The following is an 11,872-nucleotide window of genomic DNA, read 5'->3' as shown; positions in this document are numbered from 1 at the left end:
GAAAGGTGCTTTTAGTCTCCCTCTTTCTTCTGCTTATGGATGCTAGCGATTGGCCTAGCTATGCCAATGAACCATATATTTCTCCACTGCTTCTCTGGTGTTTGAATATATAGAACTTTGAAAGTTCAAGCAAGGATGCAATGCATTAAAACCCACTCTAAAACTAATCTCCTTGCATTGTTATACATTTTAAGCTATCAATTTATTCATTAATTTTGTTTCCTTTTTTAATAACTGAGCTCTCTTTTTCTGTATTTCCTGAAGAAGAAGAAGAAGAAGAAGAAGAAAAAGAAGAAGAAGAAGAAGAAGAAGAAGAAGAAGAAGAAGAAGAAGAAGAAGAAGAAGAAGAAGAAGATTACTATTATCTAACTGATAATAGTATAATTCACTCACTATTGATTTTGCCACCCAAAAACCAAGTTTCCCACTGGAGTAACCCTACAGGACCCTAGATATGCTAGAGTCCACGCTGAAATGAAACAAAATGTGTGGCTCACCCATCACTGGGCAAAAATGCAATAGGGATGGCGTGGAACACAAAAGTTAGGCCGAAGGCCAAGCGTTGGGACCTATGCGGTCAAGCTGCTCTGAGGGGAAAAGCGAGAGTAAAAGGTTTTAAAGGTGTAACGGGAGGAAAACCTTGCAGTTGCATTTTGAAATAATAGGGTAAATGACCGAACGGCAACATAGCGGCCACCAATCCTGGAATGCGGCCACCTTCCCAAAAAAGTACTTGAATTCGCTGCCATGAGCGTCAGTCAAGAGTTATAGCCCATCCTGGCAGCATGCCGAGAGCTCTACATTTCCCTCGAAGGAAGTTTTTTTTTTCTCCTAAATTACGAAATAATGGAATAATTCAAGCGCTTTTTCGGGAAGTGGCCACGTTCCGAGAGAGGTGGCCGCTATGTCGCCGTTCGGTCATTTACCCTAGTTAGATGGTGGAAACCGAGATGGAAGAATAAACGCAAACACAGGTACAGTGAAACTGAGAAAGTAATGAAAAGGGGTTGCACTTACTAACCAAAAGGACGCTGCTAAGAACATTAATTAGTAGGTAATGCCTACAGTGCAAATTAAAAAATGCTTAAAGTTAAAAATAGGCAAAACAATGAAATATCTAACATCTTATTCAAGCATTTGATAGGAAACTAAATTATCATAAAATACAAAATAGGCTAAGCAATAAAATAATGTCTCGTTCACGCACTTGATAGGAAATTGATTAAATAAACCTAGCCTAGTATGTACAGTATTTCTGTTAGACATAGTTAGAATGGCTGTTTAAATTACACTTGCCACAAACCCCAAGTCTAAGCCTACGCTAGCTACGGCTACCTAAATGATTAGAGTAAAGCAACAAAACATTCTATAGGTAGGCCTAAAAAAATTAAAAAACAGGTACACCACAGTAATTAAAAGTGCCATGACATTACCAGAGGAATACTAGATGATAATAAGCACATACGTTATGATACGTAGGCCTAATTTAAACATTAAGTTCTTGTTAGGCCTACGTCAAGGGGTCACAAAGGCTACGACTGTTGTTTCTTGTTTGGGATGACATTTAAATATCAATACAAGATATTTATCTACTTCAATTTAAAAAGAAAACCCTACCAACATCTTGTTTCCATCAAATATACTTTTTTTTCATTCTAAATATACTGTTTTTTATTCAAAAATCTACACAAAATTAGTAGGTCAAATTGGTTAGCTATACTAGGTAGTACAACTTCGCTAACCAAACGTTGACAGCAAATAGGTACCTAGGCTAGGCCTAAGTTAGGGTAAAAAACCGCATGGTACAGGGGTGGACCATGTACGATCAATGTGTACAACCCTAAGAAAAGTACATTATAACGCCTCCTGAAACCGGAGTAGAGGTCTTTAGCTCCGTTTCTCACCAACAAGAAGTCGCGTCTGATGCTCATCTCCGATGTCAGGACGTGTTATAATGTACTTTTTTTGGGGTTGTACACATTGATCGTACATGGTCCACCCCTGTACCATGCGGTTTTTTACCCTAATTACTATATACAATTTTAGCAACTTACCACATAATCGAGAGGCCAGTGTAGATTCAGGTTAATTTCCACGCTTGAACAAATAAATAACACACTTTTACGACGGAAATGCCTCGTAAACCACACGAATAAAGTAATAAGCCGAAGCAAGAGGAGATATCGTATTTAATTACTGAATACTGACGTACTTGAAAAAAAACAGCAAGAGAGTCCACTATTTTTCCGCCATATTGGTAAATGCTGAAAAAATTCAGCTGAGTAATGCAAGTCAATTATTTTCCGTTCGTGACTGATATGCTCTTTGCTATTTTTTCCTATCTTTTCATTAGGAACTAGCTGTATTGTTAGCATACCAGAATTTTTTTTTTTCCGCAATACTCCTGAAACCTCAGACAACAGCTTTTAAAGTTTTATTTTGCAACTTTATAACGTACGAAGCCACCTACACAATGACTATTATGGTTGGTGGGAATGAGAAATATCTTGCCTAGACTTTTTTCAACAGTATTTTTCTAAAGATGTTACAATTAACTACCAAGGTTAGTGTCTGTGATGGTCTATACAAATACACCGTTATCTTTTATGATTACCATTCCGATTGACGCTAATGTGTGTACATAATGTTAAAAATAAAACTTTATATTAGAGGGAATTATAGTGAATTTTTTATATAAAAAAAGTCTATCTACGTTACATTATCAATCTTTCGGTCAGTAAGTATAAAATTCAGTGAGTCATATAGCTGATTAAGTATACCCTGAAGTTTTGGCAATTTTTACATTGTCCTTTTGCTCAGCAGTTCTTTACCTTCCATCTTAGTTTCATCCCTCAACAAGGGTATTGTTTTCTTTATTGGTATTCATTCATTAATGAATAAGCTCTACTAAAAACGTTTAGGACAGAGCCAACCCAATCTCCCAATGTTGGCAAATAGGATTACCGATGACTTCTAAAAAACCCATTTCTTATCATGCCACCTATTAAGTATCCTTTTCTTTACCTGACTGGTTACTGGTAGGTAGGACAGATTACAGTGTTCACTTTTTGCTAACCGCATCGCAGCTTAGATAATGCTCGTATGTTCTACCAATGGTATTACCAAGTGCGACACAACCTAATTTGGATGACCCAGACGGTATCTACTTGGAGGAAACCTGTACATATTAGACAGGAGGCCTCAGATGAGTGGAAGAGAATATACAATAGAACATGAATGTGGCGATATTTCATAGACCCAGTTAGCATTATATTTTGCTGGAGGAGATGATAATGAAATATTATTGGTCAAGTCACATGCCTCTTTAATATCATCGTCATAGGCCATAACTTATCTATCTCTTCAACATGCTGCCATTCATGTTTTGGAGTGGGAATGATGAATGCCCACGCTATTTTTTATGCATTTAACACCAGAGTGAATGAAGTAGTTTAATTATGAGCAGATAGTATCTAGTATCACCTAAAAAATATTTCTGAAGGGGCCCGTTTCATACAACGTTCAAGTGATCCTACTCAAGCACTGCCCTTGCAAATAGCAAGGATAGCAAACAATCGTTGGTTTGAATTAATACTAGTGAGCTTAGCTACATTTTTACGTTAAGAGCAGCCCATAACGCGAACACTCATCAAGATTCTATTGTATTTATATGGACGTCCTCTATCTCCTTAAGTCCTCAAAACTGATGGATTATATTGACGGCATAATTGATACATATTACTGCCATGTACTGCTAGGGGTTTATTATTATTATTATTATTATTATTATTATTATTATTATTATTATTATTATTATTATTATTATTATTAGAAAAGTTCAATAACTTTAGAGATGTCTCGCATGAGGTGAGGAGCGCAACTTGTATTGTCGAAATTTTACTTGGTTCATATATGTATGATATATATATATATATATATATATATATATATATATATATATCTATATATATATATATATATATATAATATATGATGAAAATTTTGCCCAACGATAACGTTTAGTGCTAAATTTCTTTGTTATGTCTTGCTGTAGTAGTAGAGCAAAAAGCTGACATTTTTTATTAACTGCATTGAAAAGCACGGTCGTAATAATTTTTCCAGTTGACACTTTTCAAACAGTACTTGTAAGCATTTTTTTAAAATTATTGGTACAGTCCTTTAATACCGAGTTTCATTTTTTCTGCATGTGTAATTTACCTTCTTAGAGCGAATGGTCATTCATGACGCATGGTGCCATGCTGTATTATTGTTTATAAGGTAAGTGATTAGATCATTAGTTTCGTAGCCGCTCACTAAATTTGTAAGTATGTCACTTCTAAGTAAGGGGTTGATTGTCATATATTTATTCTATAAGATATATCATAAATACAGGTCACCAGTGTACATTTGGGGATGTGAATTAAAAGAAAAAAAAAAAGGCGAACCACGTTGGGACGTCACAGATGTTTCATCCTTGTTAAAAACTGCACGGTAGCCTAATATCTGTATACATATACTAACCAGGTAATAGCTACTACGTTAATTAAATCGTCAATTAACGTAATTTGGTGCCATTAGCTTGGTGAAAGTGGTGAAAACATTAACGGTATTGTTATTCCGAAAGCCTAAAGGAGTTGTAAAGGAAAATTGAAAGGCTAGTAGCCTAAATTCTAATCAGGCCTAAGATGTTGGTATACGTTAAACGAGGTATAGCCCAGGCTAGGTAGTGAGAAGGCAAAATATTGTTTTAGCTACTAGGCTACTACTTATTTTATTCTCCCCCTTCCTTTCCCCCCTTCTTGCGAGGCTATGTAAGGGCAAGTTTTATTCCGCCCCTCCCCTTCCCCAATCTGCCAGGTAAGGGCATGGTTCCTTAAGGGTAGTTTATCGTAAAAGGTTAAGTTTCCCCCCATTTTATTAAGTGTTTTGTCTCTGGCATTCATTTGGCCAGCGGTTGGTTTAATTTTTTAGGTGCTGAACCACACCCTTAGATATCCTACAATCATGTCCTACAAAGGAGGGGTTTTGTTGGAAACAGAAACCGGGTGAAATACCTGTAGCCTACGTATAGGCTAGGTATTTAACCTACCTAGAATGCTGGGTCTTTATCTGGCTGGGGGCCCCTCCCCCTTGGACGACCAACCTAATGAAGCTTAGGTCACTGTCAGTTAAAATACCTAGATAGGGTTGTGACCTAACCTACCTTAGGTTATTTACCTTGTTTAGGTTAGGTCTGATTGTGAGCAGTCTTTGTCTGGCTGAGGTAGCTTTGGTCCTCTCCCTTGGATGACCTACCTAACCAAAGTTAGGTCACTGTCAATTAAAATATAGGTAATTCTTCAGAAGCAAGCCGCATCACCAGTTTCTAAAAGACAATTAACAATCCTTCATTTAATGGTGTTTTTTCAGTGAATCTCATCTTGTTTTCTTGAGGAAATTTTATTTTAACCCCCTTTTCCAGCCAGTTGGGAATCGGGGGTTTTGGGTGGGGAAATACCAGAAAGGAGTGCTTTGCAGCAATAATAATTGGGAGCACCTACAGAATCGCGGGCCCACTGACCGCCGACCGAAATCGGCGGAAGAACACCAAAACTAATATGGCGGCGATACCAAAACAACAACAAAGAAAGTAGTGAGCGACTACATATCCGCGACGATCAATTTGTGTGTGCTGTCAGTAAGGCCGTGGCGGAACGGCGCTTCGCGCCTTATCCGCATATTTAAAGATTCTTGGCAAGCACGGCATGTTCTGGCAAGAGGTAATGTTGCGCTGCGCGCGCTAGCTACAGGGGTTACAGTAAGGCTACTTATCATGGCGGATGGATTTGGGTGTCGCGCGGCCCAGGAAACTTTAGATTAACTTCAAAACAGAGATGGGATTTTTCAAACCACATTCCTTTAGACAAGGAAACACTAAAATTACATTGCTTACGCCGACGTCCTTTCGTCACTACAGAGCGATCACACCTAAAGGCGTTCCTGTTGTAGTCGATCCGACAAATAGCTCCACAACACTCGCAGTTTTTTTGCTTTAGAATTAAGTTATGTCTTTGAGCATATTCAATCACAACTTCTTTACCACCACTAGACAAATAATGATAAAATTCACCGTAACCCACATTGCACTGCAATCAATCGGTAGGAAATCGAAGGTCTTTGTCAAAATTAATGCCAGAAGGACCAGCCACTGCCTCTGCCATAGCTACAGGAAGACAAAATGCCGGTTTTCGCTTCATTATTCGAGTATTCAGTCAAACAAGGATACCAGTGGACACTGGACAGGTAACTTTATTACTCCGCTGAAATGCTAGTGGAACTTAGTTTTCGACTAAAGTCGTTCGTAATTGGTTATGAAACCCATGACGTCATAACGATGTCACACCTCTCAGTCAATAATGAGTAACTGGAACTGCTTTTGTTTGTGTAAGAAAGTAAGTTAGAGGGCTCATTAAAAGTAAACATTACCGTAGAGGAAACACCTCTTCCGACTTAGGAAAAATTCGAGGTAAAAACTTGATCAAGCTCATTTAATTCCACCCCGTTCAATCTCTCATATAATGACTATACTTTTTATATTGCTTTTCACATGCTCTTTCCATATAGGTGATTATTTATTTGTTCCGATACGTAATACAAACCATCGGTCCTTTAACAATAGGAAGTAGCTAGCGGCAGCTGGAACGGTCGTAAGCTTCGAACAAGGGGAGAACGGTAGTTAACTGCTTGTCCGATAGTCGCGCGCCGCGCGACTGGGAGGTAAACAAATCACTTTTGCTTTCGGCCGCGGGTGTGAAGGACGTGTTCATCATCGCTCTCTGCCCGCTTCATCGTCGTATGCTTTGTTTATATTGTGTTTTCTACTAATGGTTTGTTTGACTTGAAAATGAAACTGTAAGTACACTGTTTTCATTTTCATTACTTAATTATGAACCAACATGGAGTTATCGCCGTAGATGCGGCGATTTCCTCTCTTTTCCATGAATTGAACCCTTGAATTATGTCTCGGTGCCGAGGGCGGGAGCGCTCGCGCCGAGTCGTTTATTTTGGGCGAAAGTGTGTAATTGAAAAATGTAAGTACTCTTTTCATTATATTTTGCCCTGTGCGTTCGTTACCGAGAGTGTGATTGCGCTCGGCACGAGCCTTTTAATTTTGTATAATAGAATGCAATGAAAGTGGATTCGCAATTGCAATATTCTTTTCATTTTCATTTATTATTTGCATGAAATTTAATTTGGATCAATTTTCGTTCTTACCCGGGAATTGATCCTTACGATTTTTTTATGTGAAAATGAAATCGCAAGTGCAGTATTCTGTTTCATTTTCATATATATTTTATGATAGCATCATATTATTGGATCAAGTTTCCGTTCTTACCCGGGAATTGATCTTTTCCCCTTTAAGTTCTATGAAGTGAATCGCAAGGGCAGTATTCTGTTTCATTTTCATATTACTTTTCACTGCTGTGCGGGGGTGGGGGAAGCGAAGATCTGCCAGGAAGTCGTCGGAAAGCTCTCCCGCGACTCCCTTGGTATCCGATTCTTCGTCTTCCTTCCTGCCCCCCGCTCAGCTTCTTCGTTGTATTTTGTATTTGGGTCTTCCTTGCGTTCGGGGTGGGGCATGTCTTCCCCCCGTGCGTGAGGGAACCCCTCTTACTAATCTATCTATGTTACCGCAGGTGCTACATCCGTGGGAGACGACCTTGGACAGGTATGGACCACCGCGGAGGCAGGGCGTGCCTAGCATCCACGGGCTGCTGCAGCGTCTAGCGAGGTCTGGGGCGGTCTCCACTACTACCACAGCCGCTTATGCTGCTCCCCCCCCCTCCTGGTCTACACTCCCTATGCTGTGTCGATGACGCCGCAGCCGTACCGAGGTGGGGTTGCCGCCGCCGCCTGTTTTCTTCGTGTTGCCTGCCCCAGACTTCCGCTGTTCCAGCAGCTCGCCCCTGGACCGGCCGCCAGGACCCAGGTTCCGCTGGCTGCCGATGATTCTACGAGGCGATCGCTGGGCCCTGCCGTACCTGCCGCTGATGTGATTCCGCTGTTAGCTTTTGGCTGTCCCTTCTTGGGTTTACCGCTGCCGCTGTTCCTGCCGCTCCTGAGCTGGTTGCTGTTCCTGTTGCTCCTGGTTCCTGTGCCTGTCCATGCTGGTCCTGCCCACGGTGTGTCTTCCCCAGTCCCAGGTCCTTCCGGACAGGTGCAGTCGGGCCGTGTTGCTTCGGCAATAGCCCCGGCTCCGGCCTGGATGGAGGACCTGACGACTGTCCTGCGTGAGCTGACGAGGAAGAGGAGAAGAGGAAGCTGTCATCTTCGTCTTCATCGTCTGCTGCTGCCTCTTCCCCCTTCGACTTCTAAGGCCCATAACCCGAAGAAGAAGAAGGCTGCCTTCCCCCCTAAAGAAGTCTCCTTCGGGAACTTCTAAGGGCCCGTCCACCCCGGTGGGACGGGGGGGTCCTTCTGCTGGTCCTCCTGCTCCTTCGGGAGCGGGGCCCCCGTCTCCCCTTCCGTAAGGAAGAGATAGACGGGGACCAGAGGAGTATCGGTTAGCTCTGGTACTTCCTCGCCTGGTGCTAGCGGAGCATGCCGCTACGCCAGGTTCCGGCTCGGTCTCTCGTTCGCGAGAGATCCCGAGTGTACGTTCTCCCTCGGGAGACCGTGCAGCCAAGTTTCGGCGCCAGAGTTCGCTCGGCGCCAAGACGCGGCACGGAGCAGAAGGCTGGTGAGAGACGCTCAGGTGACTCTTGCCAGGCCAGCGGCCGCTCTTGCAGCGACCAGCTAGTAACCCGGGTTTTCCCCCCTAAGAAGGCTCCTTCGGGACCTTCTAAGGGCCCGTCTCGCTCCGGCGATTCGGGGAGCTCTTATGCTGGTCCTCCTGCTCCCTCGGGAACAGGGCCCGTCTTTTCTTCTACCAAGGAGAAGAAGACGGGGACCAGATGAGTACCAGCTTCGGCTGGCACTTCCTCGCCTGGTTCTGGCGGTTCTGCCGCTAAACCAGGATCCGCCTCGGCTTCTCGTTAGCGAGAGAAGTACCGAGTGGACGGTTCCCGCGGGAGACCGTCCAGCCAAAGTCTTGACACCCGAGCTCGCTCGCCGCCAAGACCGAAGCGCGGAGCAGAAGACTGGCGAGTGTCGTGCAGACAACTCTCGCCAGGCCAGTGGACGCTCTCGCAGAGACCAGCTGGCTGCTCGGGTTGACGTGACGGTCGCTGACCAGCCACGGGTTGAGGCGAGGAAGGGGTCCCCGCGGCCGTCGGTACCAGCCATGGCTGGTACCAGCGGCTCGAGCGCGAGGGAGGACGCTCGCCGGTCTCACCGCGACAGCGAGCCTAGCAGGTCACCTGACGCCACTCCCATCGGGACCGGGCGGAGACGGTAACCAGCAACAGCTCGCCTGACGCTAGAAATCAGCGTCGACGTTCTCAGCCAAGCCTCTCGCCCCAGGCGAGCGGCAAGGCTAGGCCTGCTGCTCGATCGCCACCGCGGGTTGACGATCAGCAGCAGCCCTCCAAGCACGCTGATCCTGCCAGCGAGCTAGGGGGGGAGGGGTCAGGTGTGCCTCTTCCTGTACCTTCAACCTCCTCGGGCTACACCGGGAGGAGCGAGGTACCTATGAGTGATCGCGAGAGGTGCGCCGCTCCGCGATTTACCCGTTATGAACGCCGTATTGGACCCAGGCACGGTTCTAGGACCGACCAGGACATACGCGCAATTAGCTGGAGGCGACCGTCAGGGGTCTGCCGCTGTTCCTCCTTCTGAAGGAGGAGTATCTCGGGATCTGTTCTTGTTGGAGGGAATGGACGGTCTTACTCCGCAAGACGCGGTTACTCCCGAGATACAGAGGAGTTTGCAGAAGTCATTAAGCTGATTCGTCAGCATAATGACCCTGCGGAAGGATTGCCGCTCCCACCAGCAGAGCCCACGTCTCTGCTCGAGTCGTTTTGGGGCCCGAGAGGGAACCCAAACCGACGGTGGGTCTGCCGCGATCGGAGCTTGCCGATTCTGTCTCGAACCAGTGTCTCTCGTCTCCGGACAAGAAGGCTCTCTCAGTTCTGGCCGGTTGATCAAGCTACTTCCACCTCCTCTACTGCGACAGCGGCGTTTCTACGTGTCTTCGGACACCGTATTTAAATACTCCTTCGGTCCTCCTGAGAGGTTTCGACCTCGACGAGGACTGGAATGAGTCGGAGGACTGGAATGAGTCGGAGGACGGTATCGGCTCTCTCCTGTCAGGTGTCGATCAGCCCCACCCAGACGACGTTCACAGTGGCGGCAGACCCTTACCTACAGTGAGAGTTCGTAACCCTCCGCGGGAAAACGTTTTCTCCTGACGATACGTTTCCCAGACTCTGAGAGGCCATCGCCGCAAGGCGATGGCTGCTCCTACTCTTCTCCAACTGCTAGTTCCACTGGGAAGGCGAGCGAGTATCTAATTCCTCCCCCATTCCCTCTCTCCTTACGGCTACGAGGGAAAGGGGAAGGATCCTACAGAGATTTCTTTGTAGGATCCCACGTTCGGGACTGCGCTACCGGGGGGACCTTCGGGTCCTACCTGACGTAAGCCCCGGTCGTTGAGGAGGAATCCTGCCCCATTCTCGATTTCTACGGGAATCGAGAGGACCGCCAGCCGATATCGTTTGACGAATTCGGTGGGGGTTTCGCAGACTGCTTAGAATTCTACGGAATTTCTAGCGCATTCAGAGTGTTCGAGTTTTTTACGATCTTCAAACACTTACGCGAGACCACGGTCCAAAGTGAGCGAGACGAGAATCCCCGATATGTTACACGATAATCGGGAACCTCGCCTATGCTCGAATTCCTGGAATTTCTAGCATTGGGAAGAAGACTGCTGCTGAAAGAAACTATCTCACAGTAGGCGACCAACCGGAATAGAAGAGATCGGACGGGAATATCCAGTTTGGCTTGAACTATCGTCTTAGTATTCTGTTCACCATTGAAGCTTTCCTTCGAGGAAGACTTCTCCTTCACTCTCTTTGATAGAGAACGAAGGTGGTCGATCTCCAATCCTTATTTGTTTTCTTGAAGGAAAGAATTTAGGATGGAGATCGTTGTCAGAATCCTACAAATATACTACGTATATTAACCTCGCGACATGATTCTACTAAGCAGTGAATTGTCCAAGGGTAGGCGCATATCCTAGTTAATCTACGGATTGCGACTTATAAGAGAAGTATTCTAATTGAACTGCAACTCGGGGTTGCCTGCAACCTCCCAGGAGTTTTCAGTTTCAATTTTATATACTTATGGTTTTGTCACGACAACACCATTTCAACTTTTATATTTACCGAAATTCGTTTCGCCTAAATATAATTGCCCGAGCATATCTTTTATGCTCGGTAGTTCTAGCCGAACGCATTCCTTCATGGATAATGGATTACCTGGCAACTCAGGATGACGAGTCCGTTGAGAGCTCAGGCTCAACTACTGCGTTATTGAACTGCCTTGATAGCAGCTCAGTATCAGCTGGGCCTCCGAGATTCACGGTCATGTATGTCTCCTCTCTCCCCTGCTTTGATTGACTACCGAACCGTATCTCTGCCCAACAATCATGGACTTAGGTCTCTGATTAACGGGGATTCTCGCAATAAATGAAGGACCATCTACTGCTGTGACGCTAGATTCCATCGCCTTCGACATTGCGAGAATTATCAACAGAGATATCTCTTGGACTCTTTCATCTTTCTGTTTACCGCACACGGTAACAGAAGTCTGTACAAGTCTCCCGCTGCATCGCACTGCGATAATGCGGAATGATTTTGCAGACATCTGAGTTTGTCTTCAAAATATCTCGTATTCGTAGGTGTACAATTGTTCATTGTTCAACCCGAATTACAAGATGTGTCAGAAGACATCG

The 11,872-nt window shown here is 44.7% G+C and overlaps 1 protein-coding gene across 1 annotated transcript in view; it reads left to right on the top strand.

Annotated features, from left to right (window-relative positions):
• The first annotated feature begins 4,423 nt into the window (after positions 1 to 4,423).
• The window catches only part of LOC135223074 (uncharacterized), a 96,661-nt gene continuing 89,212 nt past the window's right edge, over positions 4,424 to 11,872 (top strand). Inside the window, exon 1 of the mRNA XM_064261581.1 lies at positions 4,424 to 4,524. The gene's annotated coding sequence lies outside the window, so the exon portion shown is untranslated. The remainder of the gene's footprint in view (positions 4,525 to 11,872) is intronic.

This window comes from Macrobrachium nipponense, chromosome 8, assembly GCF_015104395.2.
Source record: "Macrobrachium nipponense isolate FS-2020 chromosome 8, ASM1510439v2, whole genome shotgun sequence".
NCBI lineage: Eukaryota > Metazoa > Arthropoda > Malacostraca > Decapoda > Palaemonidae > Macrobrachium > Macrobrachium nipponense.
Note: the sequence above shows the minus strand (reverse complement) of the source record. Positions and strands in the feature narration are given on the sequence as shown.